This window comes from Natrix helvetica (genome assembly GCF_964273705.1).
Source record: "Natrix helvetica genome assembly, chromosome: 5".
Lineage (NCBI taxonomy): Eukaryota > Metazoa > Chordata > Lepidosauria > Squamata > Natricidae > Natrix > Natrix helvetica.
In genome coordinates, this window is record NC_138551.1 from 54,967,714 (window position 1) to 54,994,617 (window position 26,904).

The window sequence follows — 26,904 nt, forward strand, 5'->3', positions numbered from 1 at the left end:
AAAATAGTTGTGTGAGAGGCACAAATTCTCAACATAGTCTTGTAGTAAGTGCCATACAATTAAGATATTCATTTCATATTCTTCCTGACTACTTTATATGTATAATGCTTTGTTTCCTAGCAACTGAAAATAAAAAAGAAATAATATGAACGGATAACACTTACTCTACACATGAGAAACTCTCAATGTGACATGAACAAATAATAACAAGGGTAATTCATTCCTACAATTAGAAAATAGCACATACCATTCAATCTTAGATTTCTTGATATTTACTGAAGAAAGTGAAAGACAGGGGCATGCACAACAGCCTGACCCATATACTGGTTATGTATATTCATCAAAATCCTAGTCTCTTTAGCTTGTCCTCAACTTACAGCAGTTTGTTCAATGACTGTTCAAAGTTACAACAGCACTGAAAAATATGATTTATGACTGTTTTTCATTTACAACCATTGAAGCATTCTCATGATCATGTGATCAAAATTCAAATATGACTCATATTTATGATGCTTGCAGTGTACCAGGGTCATGATATCACCTTTTGAGACCTTTTCTCACAAGCAAAGTCAATGGACAAACCAGATTCATTTAATAACTATATTGCTAACTTTACAACTGCCTTGATTCACTTATCAACTGTGGCAAACAAAAGTTTGTAAAATGGAGCAAGATTCACTTAGCAACTATCTCACTTAGCAACAGAAATTTTGGGCTACTTTGTGGTCACAAGTTGATGACTATCTATAGCATCAATTGTTGAAATCCAATAACGAGGCAAGACTATGTGCAAACCCAATATTCCATCCATTTTGAATCATCACAAAGTCCGCTCTTTGCTATGCTATACTGCGACAGAACTTTATTCCCTTTGGGAACTCCCCCTTTCCCGGGGATGGCCCTCTTGCCTGTCAAGACGCTTCCTTAATGATGGATCTTGGGATCCCGAGAGATGGCATGGGAAGAAGAGGCTTCTTAGGGGTTTTTTACAGGGTTTTTAAAATCAAATTTTAAGGGGTGGGCAGGGGGGGTCGATTTGGATAGTTCAGACATGCTTGGGGGATGAGTCTGCCAGGACACAGGGTAAGGTTAATCAATGGATGTGGGTTGGGAGTGCTGGGAAAGGTTGGGATTCCGGGGGGGGGGGGATATTAAGCCATTCCATTGGGCGGTTTACCATCTCTACTATAGGTGGGAGGGGCAGATACGGTGGGGGCCAAAGGCCAAATTATGCCGGGGGACGCAGGTTCACTGTTTAAGAGCAATTGCGCATTCTGACCCTCATTGCCCCTCTCGCACACCTGGGTGTGTGGGACTACAGAATCCCGGTCTCCGTCTGGTGTTGCTTAATGCCAGGTCCATGGTACATAAGGCTCCCCTCATTTACGATCTCATACAAGAGGGGAGAGCGGACCTTGCGTGTATTACAGAGACCTGGTTGGGCCATGAGGGGGTGTTCCCTTTGTGGAATTATGCCCACCAGACTTCCGGGCGTTCCACCAGCTGAGAGTCCAGGGCAGGGGCAGGGGGTGGCGGTGGTTATTAGTCTTGGACCTCGGGAGGTCACTGTGCCTCAGATAGGTGTGTGTGAGTCACTTTTTGTGAAGTGGGGCCTTGGAGCTGAGGTGGGCCTTTTTGTCACATACCTGTTTCCCTGCTGCATTTCATTGGTCCTGCCTGAGCTGCTGGATGTGTTAGCCGGGCTGACAATTGATTTCCCCAGGCTTGTGGTCCTGGGGGATTTCAATCTGCCTTCCATCTAATTCAGCACGGGAGTTCATGGCTTCCATGACGGCTATGGACCTAACTCAGTTAATTCGAGACCGCACTCATAACAAGGGACACATGCTCGACCTGATTTTTGTCTCTTGACAGTGGATGAATGATCAAGTTTATGGGATATTGTTATTCAACCCTTGTCATGATCTGATCATTTCCTCCTCAGGCTTGACTTCCATACTGCATCCCACACCACAAGGAGGCGGAACTGATTAGATGGTTCTGCTCCAGGCGCCTGATGGACTCTGAAAGGTTCCTGATGGAGCTTGGGACTTTTCCTGAATCCCTTGCTCACAGCTCGACTGAGACCCTAGTGGAAGCCTGGGATAGGGTGGCCACTGGGGCCTTGGACCGCATTGTGCTTTTGCAGCCTCTGACTCGGTGCCGATCCCAGGTAGCTCCTTGGTTTACCGAGGAGCTCCGGGAGATAAGCGCTGGAGGAGACACCAAGAGAGTGCTTGGAGGGCCAGCCGGTCCGAATCTGACCGAACACCAGTAAGAACTCATATTTCTACGTGCTCCCATGTTACACCCCTTTTAAGTGGCCTGCACTGGTTGCCGGTTGTTTTCCGGGTGCGATTCAAGGTGTTTATTATGATCTTTAAAGCGCTCCATGGCTTAGGCCCAGGGTACTTGCGAGACCACCTACTGCCACCAGTAGCCTCCCAACGTCCAGTACAATCCCACAGAGTTGGCCTCCTCAGGGTGCCGTCAGCCAGGCAGTGTTGGCTGGTGATCCCCAGGGGGAGAGCCTTCTCTGTGGGAGCGCCTTCCCTTTGGAATGAGCTGCCCCTGGAGCTTCGCATAAGCTTCGACCTCCGGTCCTTCTGGCGTGCCCTAAAAAGTTGGTTTTTCAGCAAGCCGGCCTGGCCTGAATAGAATAAATTAAATTATTAATTTTTAATTTTAATTTAATCCTAAATTTGATTTAAATTGTCAATGGAAGATTATTGGATTGCCCATTTAATCTTTTTTAACTTTTGCTTATATGTGTTTTTATGTTGTATCCCACCCTGAGTCCTTTGGAAGAAGGGAGGCATATAAGTCCAATAAAACCAAACCAAACCAAAACCAAACCCTGGAATTCATGTATAAGACTTTTATCTAAATAAAACAAAGGAGGCAACAGGTTCCAGTCTTGGGAGTTGTTAACAAGCACAGAGTTCCATAGAATTGGTCATTAGCTTTCCATTTGAACTCTTTCCCTTACAAAAGGAAGGAGAAAAAAACTGCCCAGTGATAATCCTGTATAATAATTGTTAGTGAAATTCACATTAAATAGATGCTTGTTATTTTATCAAATAATAAAATATCAGATGTGTTTGTGTGTGTGTTTGTGTGTGTGTGTGTGTGTAGCTTTATACTATAATATATCAACATCCCACTTTCCAATCAGTAAAACCAAAACAATGTACTGTTTTAATAAAAGAAATATATGCTTTAAATTACTCAATCCAATATCTAATAAAAAATGGAAATTTATTTAGATCAAATTGTGTGTTCCTTTTTTCTATGCTCAATTCCATCAATTTACCATTTAAGTCAATTCCCATATCTTAAATATCCACTTATTAATGTTTAAAATTGTGGCAGTTTTCCAATATTTTCCCAGAATAATCTTTATAGCAATCAAAATGTGGGAAATTAAATACAATTTATTTACATTTATAACATTTCCTATATAATTAAATATTTTTACAAATGCATTTATAGTCAGCCCAATTAATTTATTTAATTACTGTATATTTGAATACTAGTAGAGTATGTTTCCCTTGGTTCAGGGTCCCAAAAATTGTTTTCAAAATCTAAAACTCGTTTTCCTTTCCAACATCCATTTGTTTGATATACTGCTCCTCTTTCTTGTTTTAATGATGCAAAATGTTAAGTACCGTACAACATCTTTCAGTTAGCCCAGTGGTCGGCAAGCTGCGGCTCGCGAGCCACACGCGGCTCTTTACACACTTTAATCCGGCTCTTCTGTGTGCCGGGCGCCCGCTCCCCTCCCTCCTCTCGGGCACTTCAAAACAAGCGCCTCTTTCCCTTTTTTCTTTTCGACTCACAATGATTACGGAGGAACCTGAAGTTGGGCGGGGACGAGAAGTGAGGAGGCAGAAAAAGAAACGGAGGCTAAGGAGCTTCCCCCCGCCCCCTCCCAGCAAAAATCTAACCGGGGAGCCAGGTGGGCAGTAGCAAATTAGCCGATCACGCCGCGTGATCAGCTAATTTGCTACTGTCCGCCGGCTCCCTGATAAGATTTTTGCGGGGAGGGGGGGAAGAAGCTCCTTTGCCTCCGTCTCTTTTTCTCCCTCCTCGCTTCCTGGGGCTCCACCAATGGGGGAGCAAGGCCCGCCCAGCGCCAGGCTTTGGGCTAACACAGAGGTCTGCAAAGTTGGCTGTTTTAAGACTGGTGGACTTCAATTCTCAGAATTCTGGGAGTTGAAGTCCACCAGTCTTAAGAGCCAATTTTGCAGATCCCTGCTTGGGCTAATATGATTGATGCCCTTGGTGGACTTCAACTCTCAGAATTCTGGGAGTTGAAGTCCACAAGTCTTCAAGCTGTCAGGTTTGAAGACCCTGGGTTTTTTTTCTAAAGGGTTAGGGGTGCAAGGGTCTTGCAACTTGACAGCTTTAAGACTTGCATGCTTCAATGCCAGAGTTTATTGAAACTAAAAACAGTGTACCATCCTATGTATTTTCGGTTTTAAAAATGTGGCTCTCAAAATAAATTTCAATCGTGGTTTTGGCAAGATTTGGCTCAGTTGAAAAAAAAGGTTGCCCACCACTGAGTTAGCCCAACTACAATTGATAATATACTGAAAACACCTTTTAACCTAAAACAAGGATTTAACTCCAGAGTAAAAGTGGTTTATTATCATAACTTAAACCTGTTGATTACAAGGCAAGATTTAAGAACTTAATAATTACTATTGTTATATACAAATTCTCAACAACAATTTTTTCCCCTTCCTGGCATTTTCTCACATGTGCAAAAATTTACTTTTTTGGATCAATTAAGTACTCATTCATTGGTTGCAATAGGAATATCAAGATCCCGACTGACAAACCAAGAAATGGCTTCTTGTTGTTGTCTGCTTTCTGGAACTGGCATTCCACAGGTAGCTCTCCTCTCCCCCCCCCCCCCCGCCAGTCTTTGTGGCAACCGAGAAGTGGCAATGGTTGAAATCAGCACAATTTCACTTTGAAATTAACAAGGAATTAACATTCTTGCTTGTCACCAAAGTGTGACATCATCACCTGATTCCTGACGAGTTTATTTTATTTATTCGTATCCAACCTTTATTATTTTTATAAATAACTCAAGGCAGCAAACATATCCAACACACCTTCCTCGTCCTATTTTCCCCACAACAACCCTGTCAGGTGAATTGCATTGAGAGAGACTGACTGACTCAAAGTTACTCAAACTAAGCTTTCATGCCTAAGGTGGGACCAGAACTCAGTGTCCTGGTTTCTAGCCTGCTACCTTAACTACTAGATCAAATTGACTCTCAATAACTATTTTAATATTTTATTTAATTTTCAAAATGTTTATTTTAATACAAACAAAAGCTAATACTAAGAAATTTTACATTGTTCCTCATGATCTTCTGATTTTCCAGATTTTTCCCTGTGATCATTTATGCAAATTGCAACCTACTCTTTCTTCTATTGAAAGCATGATTATGATTTATGACTTAAAACAGAACTCTATTTTTTTGAACTAGTATAGAGATCACTGAGATGACTCACAATGAAATATTTTGAAGATGAAAATATATGTGAGCATTGCAGTCAAAGGATCAACAGTTCTTTGATAACTAAAATGTCATCCTATGTATGTCAAAAGCACTACTTTATTGTGCTTTTACTAGCCGGTATTTCCTAGCTACTATCCATAAAGTTGCCCCAATTTCTGTAGCTCCATTTCTTCATTTTCTTATTAACATTTCCAAAAACCAACAATATTCATTTCAACATCATAATAACCATTGACAGCCAGATTGGTGTTGTAATTAAGGTATCAGGTTAAAACAGGGACACAGTGAATTCTGGTCCCATTTTGGTCATAAAGTCAGCTGGGTGACCTTGGTCTATTCATTTTTTCTCAACCCTAGAAAGAAAGAAATAGCACATCAGCTGTGAAAAATCTTGCCAAGAAAACTGCAGAGACTTATCCAGGTCATCTCCTAGAACCAGACACTATTGAATGGAAATGTGTGTGTGTGTGTGTGTGTGTGTTGCATTTGTGCTGATAAATAAATAAAGGGAGACTAGTATAGATCTATTTTAAGCTATTTAGCTCTCATCAGCTAGCCATACCCTTACTGGGAATCGAACCTAGGGCTAGCTGATGAGAGCTAAATAGCTTGAAATAGATCTATATTAGTCTTCCTTTATTTATTTAGCAACACAAATGTAACAAAGGCAACATAAAAAAATGGCTTTCTGCCTGGATGGCTCCTAGGGTGAGCAGAAAGACAGAAAAGGGAAGCAGTATGCTCCCTCACATATTTGGGCATACCAGGGTCTGTGACACAATACATACATACATACAGTACATACATACATACATACATACATACATACATACATACATACATACATACATACACTAGAGGTGCAAACAGAACTCATATTATCTCAGTTACTACAATTCATTTGCAGAAATTGCATATTTAAATTGCTCATTCTGAATTATGTAAAGATTTTCCACATTTACAGTAATAAGTTATTGTAGAATGCAAAGAAGTCATAGGAATAAGTCACTTTTTATTACATGTTGTTTTTGTTTCAAACCACATTAAAGGTTATCCCATCTTGAGTATTGTGGTCAATTGGGGAACATTTCTCCAAATATTAACGTTACCCTTCTATTCTATTTTGTTGGATTCGCAAGAGACTGCAGCTTTGTTTTGGTTTTTGGCAAGGTTTTTCAGAAGTAGTTTGCCATTTTCTCCTTCCTAGGGCTGAGAGAAAGGGACTACTAGACCAAGGTTACACAACTGAGTTTGTGCCTAAGGCATGATTAAAACTCAGAGTTTCATGATTTCTAGCCTGATGGAACCACTATTCCAAACTGATTCTCATTATTAATCGAAATATATAAAAAGTATTTTTCTAATACATTATAAACTCCTAATTGCATTTTTTACTCTGTTTCTCTGCATTGCAGGGAAGCTTCCAGGTGTTTTTAGAAAATGCCAATTGTCCTCCTACTTTTTTCCTTTCACCTTTCTTTCATTTCAATGCTGTGGGTAAACATACATATCCTAATTTATTACATAAGAAAAGCACAATTTAAAAACTGTTTATTTATTTCTCAGTGGCCTAATTCAAGTCAAAAAAAATCTGCATTTTTTTCCTAACGTTTCTCATTCAATCGGGTGAAAAAGTATCTGGTTTTGACATTTCTCTGTGAAGAGAAGAAAATTTTAGTGAAGTATGGGGATCTTATACTTCTTTGATTAAGTAGTAGCTAAAATGTGTGTCAGTACAGTGTCTTTATTTGTACAGTCTTTTCTTTAGTGCTTTCCTGGCTTCGTACACATTTATTATTACCCAGTGAAAGATAATAAACAGGAACTGCTCCCACCGGCTTTCATCAGATTAGGAACAATGGGCAACCAGGAAGATGTGAGAATGAGGGAAGAACGCATAACTGAAAGCAACTATAGGAGGAACACTCTCTAGCATCTCCAACCATAAAGAAGTATCTCTTACAAAAGGTATAAACAGGAAACACCATTAAGTTTTCATCTTTTGTAACCTGGGAGTGCTACTTAGAACTCCAACTAAATCACAGAGCGCCTCTTCCTCCGAGATGTCTCTCACACATCTTCATCTTATAGATTAGTTCTCCTGAAGCAGGAGTAGTAAGAGAAGGACGAAGAAGAAAGAATAAGAAAGAATTGGATATTGAAGATGTCTGTGATTCAGTGCTATTTTGTAGGTGCAACCAAGAGAGAAAAAATAAACATTTGATTTTATTCACCGTTGCTTTGTCTAAAAAAAAATTGCATTCCATTCCCAATACATTCACACAGCTCTTGCCTGATGAATTTAGCTCAAACATGGTGATGCATACCTAGATACCTTAGGTATTGTTATATTTGGTGGCATTTAAATAACTTCATTATTATTCATTGTTATTTCTCTCTCTCTTTCTCTTTTCTCCTGTCAGAAGAAAATTTAATATAAATGAAATTTATATTATGGTATTATAACAAGGTACTTGCACCCATTATTTAAAGTCACAAATTCCATTAGTGTACATGTGCTCGGGCCTGCATTGGTTCTTGTAACATTTTAGGAAGGATAATAGGCAATCTACATCCACTGAACACATGAACTGTAAGAAATTGTCATCTATTTTCTTTAGAAGTACGTAGGGAGCCAGATATAATGCATATTTTAGAGTATAACTTAATAACATGAAATTTATTTATTCATTTATAATCCCAAATGCTGAACATTTTAATGTTTTCTATGCCTGAGCTCTTGTATATTTTAAAGTTATTTTTTTACATTGCAAAAAGCTTTGTAAATAATTATTGGTTAGATAAAATATCTAACGTTTACTAGTGCAAAATATCTTCATAAAATCTCCACAGCATTAAGTTATCAACCTTTAAGTTAATTATTGCATGTGTTCAAAAATAATGGGAATCTTTCCTTTCCAGATTCTTAAGTGACTAATGAAATTTTACACTTATTCTACTGCTTATTTTTCTTTGCCAGCTGTTATATCAGTTTGCTATAGAAAAATTATACATTCTTTAAAAGCAGTTTTAGACATCTCTAATCTACAATATTAGTTAAATTCAACAGTTGAGCTTCTTCCCTCCTATGATGTAATCTAAATTGGGAAGGAAAGGCAACATTTTGTTTTGCCCAGTGAAATTCTGAAGACCTTTGGGATGAAAAGTTATTCTTGGAAAACAAAAATTCTTGTTCACATTTCCTCAAGTTCTCAGCCTTAGCCACCCTGGTCCTTGGAAGGGACGATTGGCTGGATTTATTAAGAGTAGAGCTTGGCAAGACTTATGTTCCACCTTCTCTTTGGCAGTGATAAGCAGTTGTGCAAGCTCCATTGCACTTTTAAAATATTTTTTTATTTCATATGAAATGAGGAACGGATGGAGATTGCAGTGGATAATATGGTGGTGTACAACCACTTTACAATGAGTCTGAATTCTTAAAAACTAAGTCTGCATTTGGTTTAAAATCTACCATAACCATTAATTTAAGCGGAGAGACTATAATTGTTCTGTAGGGAGAACGAGGCAGACAGGAACTGAGGCACGGCAGGTTGAAGCTAACACAACCTTTATTAACAGTATAACATGGCAAAATGTAAGGCAAACTTCGACTGGCAAATACAACATTTGACAGCTGACAGCACTTTATACTAGAGCTGTCAGACCCTGAACCAATAGAATAGCTGCATTCTCCTGCCAGCTGGCTGCTTACGTCTCAACCAATCAGGGGCCGGCAATGATAGTTAATGGCGTCATAGCCTCGAGGACTTAATAATAATCATGGTTAGGGATGCTGGGAAAGTGTTACTAAAGTTACATGATGAGGTGAAATCATGTCACATTCAGGTGCTTTCAGAACGATTTTAACAGGACCCTTTGATAGCTTTAAAAAAGAGCAAATGAGAAAATTTGTTTTATTTATTTATTATATTTGTTTGCCGCCCAACTCACTACAAAAGGAACACAACATGCACTTAAAATATGAGGGATGAACAATGTATTCATTTTCCTTTTTAAGTGGAATAAAGCTAGGCCACTTTTGGCTCCTTCAGAATTGGCAGCACTTCAGATTTGACAATGTTGAACGTCATTTTTGAAAGGGCCTATCTGTCAGCTGAAAGGATAGCATTCATCAGTTTATTATGTTTATTATGTTCTCAGCATGTTTTCAGCATTTGAAGGTCAAAAAGCATGAAGACGAGCAAATTTGCTTTAAACTGCTTTGAGGGACTGAATTTATTCCATGTGGAATGGCCCAACTGTTAAGTAATAGCATTTTTTCATCTACAGATATGATGATTAAAACACATTCTTATTTATCTCAGATCTCATATTACTTCCAGAAATTACTGATCAACCTCATATTTAGGATTCAAGACCTGTTTTTTGGTGATTCTTTGGACTATATGTTATTGCCAGTCACTCTTCACACATGCATTTATATAAAATCTTTATTTTCTAAAAATTTAACTCCATATTCTTAAGCCCCACATACCTAGCTAACATCAACTTCATTTTTTTCACATTGCTACCCATCTTAAACAAGTAGCTCTGGACAGCTGCTAGATAACTGCTTTATTGCAGATAATAAGGAAGTCATAGACACATTGAAAGTAACACCCATGACAGAATAAAAGAATCCATCCATCTGCATGTTTATTATCCCAAAAGTTAAATTTTGTGCCTTTTCCTCGTGTCTTTTCAAATTAATGAACAGCCAAGTTTTCCTCAGCCTTGAAACTCAATGACATCTGTTCCATATTTTAAACATAGTTTTATTTGACCTGAAACTTACTGGGCTGCACCTCACTAGCTTCAGCTCTTACATCATCCTTATAATCATCATGTACTCCATGGTCTTCTTTTTCTCTACTAGAGATTTCTTATTTTATCTTACTAAGTTATACCAAGTCTTTATTAATTAAGGGAATTAAAGCTAAGAACTAGGAGATAATATAGCTCACTTAGTATTAAGGTTGCAGCAAAAATTATTAAATAAAACTCTTATTTTATGAATTAGGAGATAAAAATAAATGCAAGTATATACTAAAATATTTTTGGGAGAATAAGGAAAGGAAAAGTATACTGCAATTTAATGAACTCTAGTGAATGTCTCACCTTATTTGATCCCATTTTTTTTTTTGCTAAATTGAGGATGTGCATGGCTAGTACATAATACACCTGGCCCATAAGTGTGAGTTTGTCACCCCTGCTATAAAATATAAGTTAGTTTATTTTAATTAATTTCTGGAGCTTTGAGAACGAGTATACATGCTCTGAAACTTCAGTTAAAGTTTAGTTCTGAACTTGGTCATCAATTTTTATTTGGCTACTTCAGTTTTTAAGACTCATCTCAATTAACAATATTCTTCATGCTTTCCTCTTCAAAGCAAATTTATTTGAGTTTTAAGTATAAAAAGATTATACTCCAATATTTTCAATGTGACCTTTTAAATTTTGAAGTTTCATGTCTCACTGCAATCTGTCTTAATTGTTTTTCTTTCCCGCTTGAAAAAGTATATGTGGGTTTATGTGAAATTTTATACCTGAAATATAAAATGCAATTATATCAATTTTCAAGTATTTAACATCTGTTGCATTTACATAAATCCTCTGACCCAGGAATATGGGTCGAATAGACAGTTTTGAAATGCAGAACAATTGCCTAAATAAACATTTTAATGAATAGATAGATATCTTTTTGGAATTTGGTTTCAAGTAATAGAATTATAAGACCAATCAAAATAATGTGTCTGTGCTCACAAGAGCCTCATTGATTTTCTCTCTGCAAGCTTCTCAGGCTTCCTCATTAACTTGTGGGAAGGTGTCAGGGAACACCTGTAAATGAAGATCATGTGACTGCAGCAGTTCAGCAGTACTGAAAGCAAGAACTTTCCAAAATTTCATCCCCACTGAAGTAATGGTTTCTCGCTTTCTGTAAGTTACCCTATTGAGATGCCCATACATTTTGCCTTATGATGCGCTAGTTTGGCCAGTTAAAGGTTAAAAAGTTACTCGGTCATCATTTCAGAGCTATTTCCATTTCTAAACTGAGAAACAAAATGGCCATGAGTGGGCAAAAATCAGTTGAATGAGATTGACTTCAAACTTCCTGCTATTGAGATTCCTTGTGGGAAATAGAGAACATCAGAAGCTTTCCTTCCTTCCTTCCTTCCTTCCTTCCTTCCTTCCTTCCTTCCTTCCTTCCTTCCTTCTTTCATGTTCCTTCCAATAATTCTGCAATCTCACACTGAATTCCATTGTTTTAGAGTATACCCATTCTCAATGCTATGCCATCTTAGCAATAGCAATAGCACTTAGACTTATATACCGTTTCACAGTGCTTTTACAGCCCCCTCTAAGCGGTTTAGAGTCAGCATATTGCCCCCAACAATCTAAGTCCTCATTTTACCGACCTCAGAAGGATGAAAGGCTGAGTCAACCTTGAGCCTGGTGAGATTTAATCTGCCAAATTGCAGGCAGCCGGCAGTTAGCAGAAGTAGCCTGCAGTACTGCACTCTAACCACTGCGTAACCACAGCTCTTAAGTATACAGGTTATAAATTTGAATAAATTTGGCTCACTGGTTGGGGTTTGTCATTAAATGTCTGATGCAATGATGGATTTGCCTTTTAATAATCACAGAATGGTTCTATTCATTCTTTATTGAAAGAACTTAGTAGGAAAAGATATCATTTGGAAGAGGTAGTTATTTTGTCTGATGTTATTCCTCTGATCATTTACAATAGGTTAATGATGGCTACATAACTTGAGAAGTTCATTAGGTAGAGGTTGTAAATTGCCTATCCTTTGCCTTCACAAAGTGGCAATTGGATTTTTCTCCAGGGAATAGGGACACATAACAGTGAGGATAAATATGGCCATAGTGCCTGTTAGATCTGGGCAACGAGAGACAGACTGCGGACACGAAGTAACTCAACAGCTCATTTTATTAGTAGTAGTAGTGATCCAGCTTACTCTGTGGTCGGAGGGTTCCCCTTTTATAGGGATGAGGCACGCCCATTGACCAATCAGAGGAATACCTGTTTCCCGCTGTAGGAGCGGACCAGAGGGAAGACTTATCTCGATATATGTTAATATCTAACACCCCTCCCCTCCTAGATGGGACGTTGCGGTAGGTGACATAGTCCTTTAGGTAGGTGGGTGTTTGTCTTGCTCGGGAGGAACGTCGGAGTTCAGGTTGTGTTGAAGTACTTGCAGGACTGGTTTCCTGTTGGTTTGAAGTAGTTGCAGGATCGGGTGCTTTTTCTGTTTCTGGAGGTCTTGCGTTTTCGATGCTCTTTTCCCTGGTATCTTGTTCGGCTGCGATGACGGGGGTTTGCTCAGCGGCTGTGATGACGGGGGGTTGCTCAGCTGCGTGCGTGATGTCCTGTCCCCCGCTTAGCTCGCCGGTGTCGTCGTTTCCTGGGATGAAGTTTCCCTGCGGTTGTCTTTCTGTGGACAGGAAACTTTCGCCCTCATCCCTTAAGTTGGAGTGTGCTAGGCGACCTCGAAGCTGATCGATGTGCCTTCTCCAATTCCGCCCATCTTCAAGCTCTAACAAATACGATCGAGGGCCCATGATGCCAATGACCCTCGCCGGTATCCACAATGTCCCCCCTGTGTAATTTTGAGCATAAACAGTGTCTCCTTCTCTAAAAGATCTGACCTTACTTGTAGAGTCTGGGGGAGCCGAGGTAGAATAATTCGGGTGGAGCCTGTCCAGGTGAGACCGTAGGCGGCGACCCATTAGTAGTTCAGCGGGGCTTCTACCCGTCGTTGCGCTCGGGGTAATGTGTTGAATGAGGAGGTAATGGTCAATGCGTGTTTGCCAATCCCCCGGGCCCATCCTGGCGAGGGCCTCTTTCGCGAACCGCACCATTCTTTCTGCCTGACCATTGGACGCTGGATGGAATGGCGCGATGAGGGCGTGTCTGATTCCCAACCCTGCTAAAAATGTTTCAAACTGCATGGCCGTGAATTGGGGCCCGTTGTCCGATACTAACAGATCTGGTAGACCATGGGTGGCGAAAAGCCGCCTAAGAACCTTTATAACTGCCTCTGCCGTGGTTGATGTCATTAGGACTACATCTAACCATTTAGAATAAGCATCTACAACTATGAGGAAGGTTTGACCCTGGAATGGCCCTGCAAAATCAATATGAATGCGTGACCAGGGTGCCTTGGGTTTCTCCCATTCTGTGGCGGGCGCTTCCGGGGGTGCTGGTCTCGACTCCTGGCATGGGTCGCAAGTGGCCACCCACTCCTCTATTTCTTTGTCCATGTTGGGCCACCACACATAACTTCTCGCTAACGCTTTCATTCTCACGATCCCCGGATGACCCATATGTAAAGCATTCAATACCTTTTTTCGTAGAGCAAAAGGAATAACAACTCGATCCCCCCACAACAAACATCCCTGTAACACGGAGAGTTCGTCCCGTTTAGACCAAAACATTTTGAATTCCGGGCCCACATTTCCCTTTGGCCACCCCCTCCATACCCAAGTTTGCACTTGTTTTATTAAATTGTCCTTCGAGGAGAACCTTGCAACGTCGTAAGAAGAAACCGGTCCCGAATCCAAACAGTCAATGAGCAATACCGGTACTTCTGGAGTGGGGTCTGGCAAAATGTCTGGTAATGGGCAACGGCTGAGCGCATCTGCGTGCCCTAGAGTGGAGCCCGGTCGATGAATTAACTTGTAAGAGTACGCAGCCAGGAAAACAGTCCACCTGGTCATACGTGGAGAAAGGGAGACCGGAGTGGGGCGATTTCCCGCCAAAAGTCCTAACAGCGGTTTGTGATCAGTAATGAGTTCAAAATCGCGGCCGTAGAGGTATTCATGGAAACGTTTCACACCTGCAACGGCAGCCAATGCTTCTCTGTCCATTTGGCTGTAGTTCCTTTCGGCCGATGAAAGAGTTCTGGAGTAGAAAGCAATGGGTGCTTCTTTCCCGTCGGGCATCCTGTGGCTGAGGACTGCTCCAACCCCGAAAGGCGATGCGTCGCAGGTCAATACCAGCGGGAGGGTTTGACTGTATTGCACAAGTAGTGAGTCAGTGGTGAGCAGGCGCTTTACCCCGGCGAATGCTGCGGCTTCGGCTCGTCCCCATCTCCATGGTGCGTTCCTCTGGAGTAGACGGTGTAGTGGCTCAGCAACGGTCGCCTTCTGTCTCAGAAAAACGCTGTAGAAATTAAGTAGTCCGAGGAAGGCCTGCAACTCGGTTTGATTTCGTGGTGTGGGGGCGTCCTGGATTGCCTTAATTTTCTTTTCAGTGGGGTGAATTCCCTGACCATCAATTCTATAACCCAGGAATTCTACGCTAGGCACGTTAATTTGGCATTTTTCTTTTTTAAGGCGGAGGCCCTTCTCTCTGATTCTGGCCAAAACAGATCTGACTCTTTTGTTTAGTTGCTCCTCGTTTGCAGCGGACACCAAGATATCGTCAAAATATGGGACGACTCCCGGTATCCCTTGCAACAGTCGTTCCATGACGCTCTGGAACAATCCTGGAGCAATACTTACGCCGAATTGTAGCCGGTTGCATTTAAACGCTCCTCTGTGCGTCACTATAGTCTGGGCCTCCGCTGTGGCGCTATCTACTGGCAGTTGCTGGTAAGCTTGTGCCATATCTAATTTAGCGAAAACCTTTCCTGGCCCCAATGAGTGCAATAGGTGCTGTACTACGGGCACCGGATATGCGCTCTGTTGTAGCGCGACATTAATTGTGCATTTATAGTCTGCGCACAAGCGGACTGATCCGTCTGACTTAACTGGGGTCACGATAGGTGTCTCCCAACGCGCGTGATCTACCGGCTCAAGGATTCCTTGTTCCACTAACTTATCTATCTCTTTATCTATTTTTGGGCGGAGTGCAAAAGGCACTCGTCTCGGTTTAAGTCGGATTGGCGCCACATTTGGATCTAAATTGAACGATATTGGTTTGCCCACATACTTACCAAGACCGGAGCTGAACACATCCTCGAACTCCTTAAAGATCTTTTCAGCGCTGCTGTTTCTCACGGCGTTGATTCCGGTGACTTCTAATCCCAGGGCTTCAAACCAATCAAGCCCCAGGAGGTTCTGCAATGGCGCGCTGGAGATGGTCACGGGCAGCTGGGCTTCGATGTCCTTAAACTGGATGTGGAATGTGCCTTGGCCCACGATGGGGACTTGGTTCCCCTGGTAGTCTCGTAGCAGGACGTCAGGAGCGCGCAGTTGGCTCTTTCTGAGGCTGGGAATGGCCTGTTTCATGGATGCCCATGAAATGATCGTCAGGGTTGATCCTGTGTCAACCTCCAGCTCGCAGGGTGAGCCCTCCAAGAGGACTGTGACTTTCAGCCTTTTGGGCCGCTTAGGGCGGACCTGATGTATCGTGGTGAGATACGTTCGCAACTCCTCTCTCTGGGTCAACTCTATCTCATCGTCTATATCCTGAAAATACTCTCGTTGAGCGTCTTGGTAGAACGCTCTTTCGGCTCTCTGTGTGAATTCTCTCTGGGGATACGCTCGCTCACTTTCTTGTGAGTAATCTCTCTGGGAATACGCTCGTTCAGCTCTTTGGGGAGTTTCTCTCTGGGTAAACACTTGTGGATTTCTCTCTGGGCGCCCTTTTTGATTTCGCCAAGCCCCTGGGTTGGGCTTCTGTTGGCGGTACATGGGTGGCTGCCGTGAGGCAGGGACTCCGCTCCGGCACACTCGTGCGATGTGCCCAAGTTTGTTGCAGTGCGAACAAACAACGTTCCTGAACCTGCAAGTAGACCTGGGGTGATTCCCTCCGCAGCTTGCGCAGGGCGGCAAACGGGATCCGGGTTTCCCCCCAGGCCTCCAGTGACTGCTCTGCATTAGGTGACTGTCCTCGAACTCGGGATCCACGTAGTCGGGGCTTGCGTCTCCGTAGTGGACTCTGGTTTGTCTCGGTGCTGGCTGGGTTTCGTTGACCCTTCTTTGTATGGTCACTGCTGATTTCTCCGCTGATTCCGACGCTCTTGCTTTGTTCAATGCTGACTGTAGGGTTAGATTCGGGTTGGCTAACAGTTTCTTTTGCAACGAAATGTCTCTTACCCCACAGATGAATTGCTCTAAGATATGCTCTTCCAAATCCCTGTATTCACAGTGGGCTGCTATTCTTCGTAGAGCTGCAACAAATTGGTTAATGGATTCTCCCGCCTTTTGAGTCCTCATGTTGAATTCTTTGCGGCTGACATGGCGGGACGGTTTTGGCGCGTAATGTGTTTCCAAGGCTTGTTTCAGCGTCGCCCATGGTACTGCTTGTATTGGAGTAGGCGCGGTGAGGTCTCTGGCCGTATTGAAGACTTCCTTTCCGCAGTAGCCGAGGAAGATATTTTTCTTTCTTGCATCGGTGATCCCCGTGTACTCATTTGCTTCGAGGAAACACTCGAAGCGAATCATGAAGGCTTCCCATTCGTCGGTTGCTGGGTCGAAAGGAGCGGGGGGAGCATGCATCGCCATTTTCTCAGTTTGAATTTGCCGCGCTGCGGTGATCTGAGATGGCTGCCGGAATTTCTGCCGAATTCCTGGGCTGGATCAAATCCGGAGATTCTTGAAGTAGCGTTCTTCGTCCTATCTGTCTCTCAATCCCACCTTCGTCGCCAATGTTAGATCTGGGCAACGAGAGACAGACTGCGGACACGAAGTAACTCAACAGCTCATTTTATTAGTAGTAGTAGTGATCCAGCTTACTCTGTGGTCGGAGGGTTCCCCTTTTATAGGGATGAGGCACGCCCATTGACCAATCAGAGGAATACCTGTTTCCCGCTGTAGGAGCGGACCAGAGGGAAGACTTATCTCGATATATGTTAATATCTAACAGTGCCAACATCAGCAGAAATAATAAGTTGTGCAAGTTCTGCATTTTTCCTCTCTTTCTTTATTAAGATCTTGTTGTTGAAGGCAGATATTTTCAAATTTGAGAACTCTCGCAATTATTAGTGTTCACATATTCTCTAATTATTCTTCCATTGTCTTCTCCATCTTTTTTTCTCCTAATTTTCTATCTTTCTTTCTGATTCTGGAAACATGCAACCCTTTTATTCTGTGTTTCTTCATCTCGTTTCCTCAACGCTGCATTCCAGTGATGACCATCTCTTTTCCACATCATTATGATGAAAATAATTTAATTTAATTTTTATACCAATGTTGCATGTGGTAAACTATCTCAAAATAGTTTACAATCCCTACTGACTTCCCCATTGAGTTGTAGGGAATTGTCAGAGATGCTTTAAAAATAGCATCATGTGACCTTCTGAGATCTAGGACCAATCTATCTGATCTCTGGAGGTCAAAGGTGTACACTCAATTTCAGATTAAGAAGCAGTTTAAACATCAAGCAGTATGAGCAAGGACTAGGAGCTATGTATTTGACTGACACCCAAGTTACCCAGTTTCTAATCTACCTGCAGCCACAACAACTCATTTGGTGACTTTCAGACCAACCTATGTCAGAGTGCACACAGTGTGACTATTTTCAGACAACCCAGGAGCAAAATACAGTAAGCAGAGGTTTGTCTTTCAAATAGTGGTTTATATACATACACATACTAGGCAAAGTCAGGCAATCAATCATCAACTGCAGCACTGAAGCACACACAGAGTGACAACTTCACAGGGCCTATATATATACCAAACATATCAATGCAAAAACCTTGCTGACTCATTCCCTGCCTTATATTATTGTAGCAGCTGGTCAGCTCTTAAAGTATTTCCCTGATATTCCTCCCCTTTAAAGCTGAACAGCTGAATGCTTTATAACATATTCATGCTGCTTTCTATTTCTATTATGTCCTTGTTTCCTGCTTTGGTTTCTGCTTCCACTGCTATAAACACTACTAGTATCATTACTACTACAACTGCTGCTGGAACTACTCCTAATTTCATTTTTTAATGACTCTGTACATTCTGTCTCATTACTTTCTATTACATCATGCTCACCATATCTTGGCTGAATCCCTTCACTTTCTCTTTTCACTAGCTCAGTTTCCTCAGTTTGGTTTCTCTGTCTGCCTGATATTCTCTTCGGCTTCTGCCATTTATTCTGTTCTTCCTTAGGCAAGGATCATGACCATAGTGCTTGGTACTTACTAATACTACAATATTTTTTGGAGTATAAGATGCATACATTCATAATAATAATCATACATTCAACACTGCTCTTATATCAAAAAGATGACCAACCAAGTTATAGATGAAAATAACATTGCACTAGATGAATTAAGTAATTTTAGTACAGAAGAGTACTTCAAGCAAATAAACCAACAAAATATATATTTGGTTTTTCCTGGATTTTTTCTGCCAGCAGTATGATGCAAGTATTTCTTTAAACAATAAATGGTTATTTCTGTATTTATATCTTGGATATTGTTTATTATTTTCATTCAGATGCTATGTTCCACTTCCACAGACATATGGAAGATTAGTTTCACAGACAGGTTGCTCAACAATTTCAGAAATGAAAAAAATAAGATTATTTAAAGAAGCTAGTTCAAGGGCATAACTGGTGGATGCTTTCACACTGACAATTAGCACTGTAAAGAGACATAAGTTTAAACACTATGCACACAATTTTGGCTAGCCAATGAAGGATATAGAAACATAACATCAAATTTAATATCCATATTTACATTAATTCATACTAATCCAAAATATGAGCATCATTCCTTCAGTAAAATATATTGCTCCTTTTATGCTGTAGTAACTACATAAATTAATATAGTAAATGCTTTATATTTAATAAAAGACAATTTCACATTTGAAGCAAATATTTGTTATTGTTAGTTGCAAAGTCGTGTCTGATCCATTGTGACCCCATGGACAACGTTCCTTCAGGCCTTCCTGTCCTCTACTATCCTGTGGAGTCCATTTAAGCTCATACCTACTGCTTCGGTGACTCCAATCAGCCCCCTCATTCTCTGTCGTCCCATTCTTCTTTTGCCCTCAGTCTTTTCTAGCATTAGGCTCTTCTCCAGTGAGTCCTTCCTTCTCATTAGGTGACCAAAGTATTTGAGTTTCATCTTCAGGATCTGGCTCTCTAAAGAGCAGTCAGGGTTGATCTCCTATAGGACTGACCAGTTTGATCGGCTTGCAATCCAAGGGACTCACATGAGTCTTCTCCAGCATCATAGTTTTATTTATTTTATTTATTTAGTTTGTCACTCATGTACAAGATAACAGGAATAAGAATAAACAGGAATAAGAACACAGGAAATGGGTACAAATAAATGGGGACAATAGGACAGGGACATTAGGCACACTGGTGCACTTATGCATGCCCCTACTGACCTCTTAGTAATGGGGTGAGATCCACAGTAGGCAGTTTAAGGTTAAAGTTATGGGGGTTTGTGTATGTTTGAGTTCAAAGACCTCAATTCTTCAGCGCTCAGCCTTTCTTATGATCCAACTTTCGCAGCCATACATTGCAACTGGGAAAACCATAGCCTTGACTATATATACTTTTGTTGGCAGAGTGATGTTGCTGCTTTTTAGTATGCTGTCTAGATTTGCCATAGCTTTTCTCCCCAGGAACAAGCATCTTTTAATTTCTTGGCTGCAGTCCCCATCTGCAGTGATCTTGGAGCCCAGGAAAGTAAAATCATGATCTTAGTTTTTTTAATGTTGAGTTTCAAGCCAACTTTTGCACTTTCCTTCTTCACCCACATCAAGAGGCTCTTCAGTTCCTCTTCACTTTCTGCCATTAGAGTGGTAATATCTGCATATCTGATGTTGTTGATATTTCTCCCGGCCACCTTAATTCCAACTTTTGATTCCTCCAGCTTTCTCATGATGTGCTCTGCATATAAGTTAAATAGGCAGGGCAACAGTATACAGCCTTGCCGTACTCCTTTCCCAATTTTGAACCAATCAGTGGTTCCATGTCCAGTTCTCACTATTGCTTCTTATCCCACATATAGGTTTCTCAAGAGACAAATAAGATGGATATAAAATATCTAAAATGATTAGCATTTCTCAATAATGTAACCATATGCCAAGACTAACTCAATATCTTTGTCAGCTTCTGATAGATTTTCATAGTTGTTATTAAGATATAATCTAGAGTCACCTTGTAAGAGAATGGGTGGCATAAAAATGTAATAAAGAAATAAAATAAAATAAGTAATAACATTTAAAATAAATACTGTGTTCTGTTAATTTTAATTTTTCAAAAGCTCTTACAGATTCACCTTGTCATCTTTGACATACTATCTTTAACTTATGGATCTTCCAAAGTTTAAACTATCTATGTTCCAAAACCAGTGAGAACATTTAAAACTTAAATTGCATCTAAATGCATAGATAGGAATATTTCTCACATTTCTCCCCAAGGTCAATTGAATCTTTGGCCTGATGTTACAAAAGGGCAGAAATGCTTTTAATTGTAAGTCCTACTGACTTCATTAGCTGGGGTCCGATGTTTCAAAAGCTGAGTAACATCAGGCCTGGTTACACTTCAAGTGAGCAAATACTAGTGCTTGAGAAAAAGAATTGCTGAACATTGCAGCACCAAACCACTTCCATGTTGTTCACAAGAAAAGGGCATGGATGTGTCAATGAAATAACTGACTGAAAGCAAACTTTATTTTACCATAGTCTCAGATGAGAAGCCACTGGTGACCAGATGAACGGTCAAAAAAGAGAAGTTGATTATCTTGCGATATGATCAAAACTCCTATTATTTTGTTACATATAGGAATGCATCAAAAATTAAGGGATTCATAATGTAAAACATAAAAGATTTATTGTATATATTGTAATTTAATGAGAGTCAAGAATATGAGCTTCTGCTTTTGCATGGAACAAAGGAGAAAAGAGATGTTGCTCAGGAAACAATGAAACAAGAAGGGCAGAAAGCCACAGTGCTATTGTCTGATTAAATGTTCTACCCAAACAGAGGTAATAGGCTCACTTTGCTAAAAGCCTAGCACAGGGCACGTGTGCAGAACCTAAATAATTTCATCCTCTAATATTTATTTTTTATTATTTCATAATAAAAATGACAGATCAAAGATAATGAAACTTTCACAGCTATTGCTACTTTACTTGTTTATAATTAACCTCTCAGTAACCCATAAAGGCTACATTTTTTTAAAAAAATGCAGCTCAGATTATTTATTATTACCATATGGTTTAGTTTTGGAATATATAAAGTAATTCCATCAGTTCAAGCTACTTCTTAAGTACTTGTGTATAAATAGTTCATTTTCTTATTTTGTTCCTGCAATCTCAATATACATATCACACTAATAGCTAAATCTCAACTCCATGTAATACAACAATCAATGAAATTATAAGATACCCAAACTGATGCAAATGGCCATAATAATATACTCACATGATGAGTGACTAAAGAGTTTTGCTTTCTGAGTAAATAATAAGAGATCATCCATCTCCAATTTCCTTCTCTATCTATCATCTGATTTTCTATATCACTCATGCATGCCACAAATTTGAGATGGAAAACATTTCCAAACATTTGAAATCCAAGCTCTTTCAAATTTCAGGAGTCAAAACATAAGAATTACATAGCATCCCTATTATACAGTATAAGGTATTAATCCATTTAATCCAGCATTCTGAGTCACATAGTGAACCAAATGAATCCAGAAAGTTCAGAAAACTGCTTCTTCTGTTGTTTTCAAATGTTGGATCTGAAAACTTCTTGATGCCGATGTAGAATGAAAACACCCAAAAAGGATAGTAGCAATTCACCATCCATTTTTTCCAGGAATTTTCCAATTATTATTGAATAATTGTCAACATTTGAGTTCACTTACTTTTTTTTAAATTTGGTGTAGTATACAACTATGTTACTTGGGAAAAATCCATTACAACACGGGTGTCAAACTCACCGCATCTCGTTGCTGTCATATAATGTTTCATGATGTTTTTCCCATTCACGGAGCTGGGTGGGGGACGAAGCCTGCACGTGTTGCATGTGGCCTACAGGATGCCAGTTTTGACATTTCTGCGTCACAAGGAATCCATTCAGATAAGAACAGATATTACCTTACAGAACTTTGTATCTTATGGCTATGAAATTAGCTGTTCCTTATGTGTTAGTTAAATGATCACTAAAGTATATTATCACAATATACAAAAAGTCTGATTTTATTTTTATTCTACTTTTCTTCTTAAACATCATCCAATTAGAGACCTTTTGAATTTTGACACACCATTATCGATAATACACAATTTGCATTTTACCAATACAGCCATACTGGACACATTCTACCTAACATCTTGGCATTTAATTCTATGAGTCCAAGGAACTTTGTTTTCTTGATAAGACTTACAGTTGTCACCAGATATTTTAATAATAGTGGGCTAACTGATCAGTAAAATGAAACACGTTAAAATGAAAATGGTTGCTATTTTGAAAATCTGTTTTAGCAATAGCAATAGCACTTAAACTTATATACTGTTTCACAGTGCACAGTGTACATAGTTTGCATATGAGTCAGTCTGAATTAGTAATCAAGCTGATTGATTTTTGTTACCAGGAATGTTTTATAAAGAAACCAATTGTTTTAGAAATAATTTATTTATTGAATATTAATAAGACAAATAATTAATTAATAATTCTTACAATTAAAAAAAACCTTTAGTGCTACATGTAATGATAAAAATGTATCCAAAATTATACAGTTTGGGGATATATTGGAAAATTGAAAATGTGCATTTTCTAGAACAATTTCTAGAAAAAAACATTTCTGAAATTTTCCTTTTCTTTAGTTTCTAAAGAGTCTGTAGGGTATACAATATAAAAGAATAGATTAATTTTCACAAACCAGATCACTTCTATAAATTATTGAGACAGGTTTATTTGTTGAATATTTATGTTAAATATTCTTCATGAAATGTGGTTAAGTAAAACCAATATCTTGAGGTTCTTCATATTTTTAAACATCATCCAGACGAGCATATGAGACCCTTGTGTCATTAGCACTCTATTTATTACTATAAATATGAGGATTATCTGGGTCATAAGGAAGTACATTTATAGCTTCTCTTGGGATATGGAGTGGTAATTTGTTCCTTTGACACCTAACCTGAGGTCAGTTTCAGCAGTGGAAAACATATTTTTACAGGAAATGAAATGAAAGCACACAGCAGAAGATTAATATAGCTTATGAAGCCTGAATAAAAAAAATGCTACAGAAAAATGGCCAACAGTGTGTATTATGTATCAAGAATACAACAGTATGCTGTAGCCAAGGAGAAGTGTTCAAGCAGTGTATTACTGAATTGATACACTGGTGTTTATGTGTCATGGAGTTATAGCCTGATGTTTTTGAAATGAGCTATTTCATGTTTCTAAAATGATATTTGTAGTTCAATGCTTGGAACACATCAAATGGCGTCTTATTTTTTAGGCTGTCAGTATATAATAGAGTACAAGTAAAAATGGGCATAGATTCTGTGACAGAAATAAATGGTGTATCACAAGATCCATTTACTATTAGTCTATAATTTACAATAGTGTTTCCAGTGCTAAGGCACTGGTACTGTATGACATAGGATGACTCAGAAATTCATGTACTTTAATAAAAAAAGGAAATTGAAATGTTTTATTCTTGTTCCTTCTCTAGAGATTTCAATCAAATATCTTGACTTGCAATTAATCTTCATCAAGGTACAAAATATATGCATGTTATATCAAATGTAAAGGAATGTTACCACAGAATTAAGTGTAAGTCTCTTTCAACAAGAACAAACAAACAAATGAAGAGCAGCAATGTCAAAATTAGGCTATCACTCATATCTAATTTTGTTTAAGGCTTTTCATACTCTTAAATGTTTTGCTTGGTGGGGTGGGGAGGATTTTTACATTCCTTAATGAGAGTCCATCTAGATCTGCCTGATAATCAGACTAAGCTTCTCTAAAAGCAATGCAAAAGAAGGCAGGAGTGAGCTACACAATACTGTTCTTGAGAGAACTATAAAGATATGTCCAGTAGGAGTGAAGATCAACATAAAGGGGTGGGGTGAATAAAAGCTTTATTTGCTAAATAAAAGCAAATTGGAAGATGCTGCAGTTCCATGGATCTGGAATAATGTTTTCATTAACTGCAATGAATTCTTGAGTATATAAGGCACCTTAACCTTCAAATGGTTCTTCCCGCCTATCTACCTTTTGAAATTTATGGTTACCATTTACACCAATTTCAATTTCCATTAATACTATGTGCAACTGCTGTACATTTAAAAGAATTTAATCATGTCCTGGTGACAGGCTTAGCTTATTGCTGGGGCTTCACATGGAACTATCAAGTAAATTTCTTTTGAAAAGGTCAGTTTAACATTTCACAGTAGGGTCCAATTGAAGACAAATTAGATTTTACCCACTTGTCTTGGGTGAAAACACATTCCTTGTATCTGATAAAACAGGGCTGTCACTCAAAAGGTAGAGGACAGCTGTGATTGCCAGAGCATCTTATCCAAAGACCAGCTCCTTCTTGCATACACTATCAGCATACTTGAGGGCAAAACTGTAGCTTCTAATATCTAAACTAAAGAAAAATAAACCGGGGCATCATTTTTAAAAAATGCTAATGTTAATATTTCCTGTTATTTTACCTTCTTCCATTTAACATGCATGACAAATACTTTGTGATTCATAAAATTACAGCAGTGTTTTCATTTGATACTCAAGCCCAAATATGGGGCTCATTGTTATTATTCTCAGCAATGAGAACTATTAATATTCTTAGACCTCATATACTCGGGTAACAATGCTTTCCATCTTCAATTCCTTCCAGGTTAAAGCCCAAATTGTTGTCCTACATTGTTCTGACCAGTTGAAAAACCATGACACCATGTGAATAGGTCTGTCAGTCAATGACTGCTCTGTTTTCATCCAGCCTTCCTATGTTTACATGATTTTTGTGAGGCTATTTCTCCACACCTCTGCTGACTTGCTACATTTAGATTCTTCTACAAACCAGCACAATATGTTGGGATAGAAAGTTGACTTTGTGGCAAAATGGACTTTCCAACAAAGGAAGCATAGATAATTCTTCCTGGAATCAGGAATTATCACCAACCATTTGGGAAACAGTTTTTTTTTTAAATCATACTACTGCTGTCTAGTTTCCAAAATCATCAAAGAAACTCATTATAATTAAGTGAAGCTGAGCTTAATAGTTATACATTCTGTAGAGAAAACCAATAACCCTAAGATACATTGGGATAGTAATGTCATCATTTGTTCACTTCAGGTTTATTGCAATCCATTGTTTGATTTGAACACCTGTCTCAAAATATGTTTAATGTATGAATTATATTGAACTCTTTTGCTCCTTTTGTTTTCTCATTATATATAAAAGGTCAGGAAAAATGTAGAAGTAATCTTACAATGCTTCATAAAGAGTTGGGTTATATGTATTTTTCTTTGTGATGCTTACAGCTCTGTGTTCTCTCTCAGATTTAATATGTATATGGAATTCCTCCTAATTTGCTATTGTTGTTATACTTTGAACTTTGATTTTTTTTAAAAATACTTTGAACACTACTGCTAAGATTTGATTATTTTTCCTTTGTTTGTAAAGTGTAACTTGCTTTTTAATTTTTTTATTGATGGTTTCTAAATCTCTAAAACATTTAAACTAAACCAATGAACTAATTATCAAACATTGATAATGGAGTCCATAAAAATTGGATCAATTTTTGTATTAGTATTGAGAGGTTTTCCAGAAACACTGAAATTGTATGCATGTGTGTTTGCATGTTGTCTTTTGTCATTGGTATCCATCCATGAAGGATTAACCAAAATGATAAAGGAGACAGAAACGAAGTCATATTCAGAACTTTCAATATTATATGGCTAAAAAATGCTGAATATATTTAGCCTTGAGAAAAAGATGAAAAGAACAGTTTTCAAATATCTGAATGACTGTTATACAGATAAGGAAGAAAGTTTGTTCTCAGTTCTCCGGGGGCAGCAGTAGGACAAATGAGTAGAAATTTCATTTTGATGTTAAGAAGAAATCTAATGCTTAGAGCTGCTCGGCAGTGAAACAGACTGCTTCAAATGATGGTGGGTTCTTCTTTCATACAAGTAAACAGATGGCATATGTGCATTTTGTTTATAGCAATTTGTCAGAGTAGATAATATCCAATATTTCTTTCATGTTTATGACTCTCAGAAACCAGATAAATATTTTTCCCTCCCCAACTGCTCTCAAAGAAAGCTTGTAGATGCTAACCCAATTTCAAATTGAGCTGTGGGTTACAATTCTGGATCAAATCATATTTTAAATATAAAACATTAGTTATAATCTTGAAAAATAAAATATCACATTTTAGTCTGTATGAAAGTTTTTGCCCAGTTCTAAGGCTTTTCTTTTTAAATGGA

The 26,904-nt window shown here is 39.0% G+C and overlaps 1 protein-coding gene across 1 annotated transcript in view; it reads right to left on the reverse strand.

The window, feature by feature from the left end:
- Positions 1-26,904, reverse strand: part of SORCS1 (sortilin related VPS10 domain containing receptor 1) — a 454,044-nt gene that overhangs the window by 245,173 nt on the left and 181,967 nt on the right.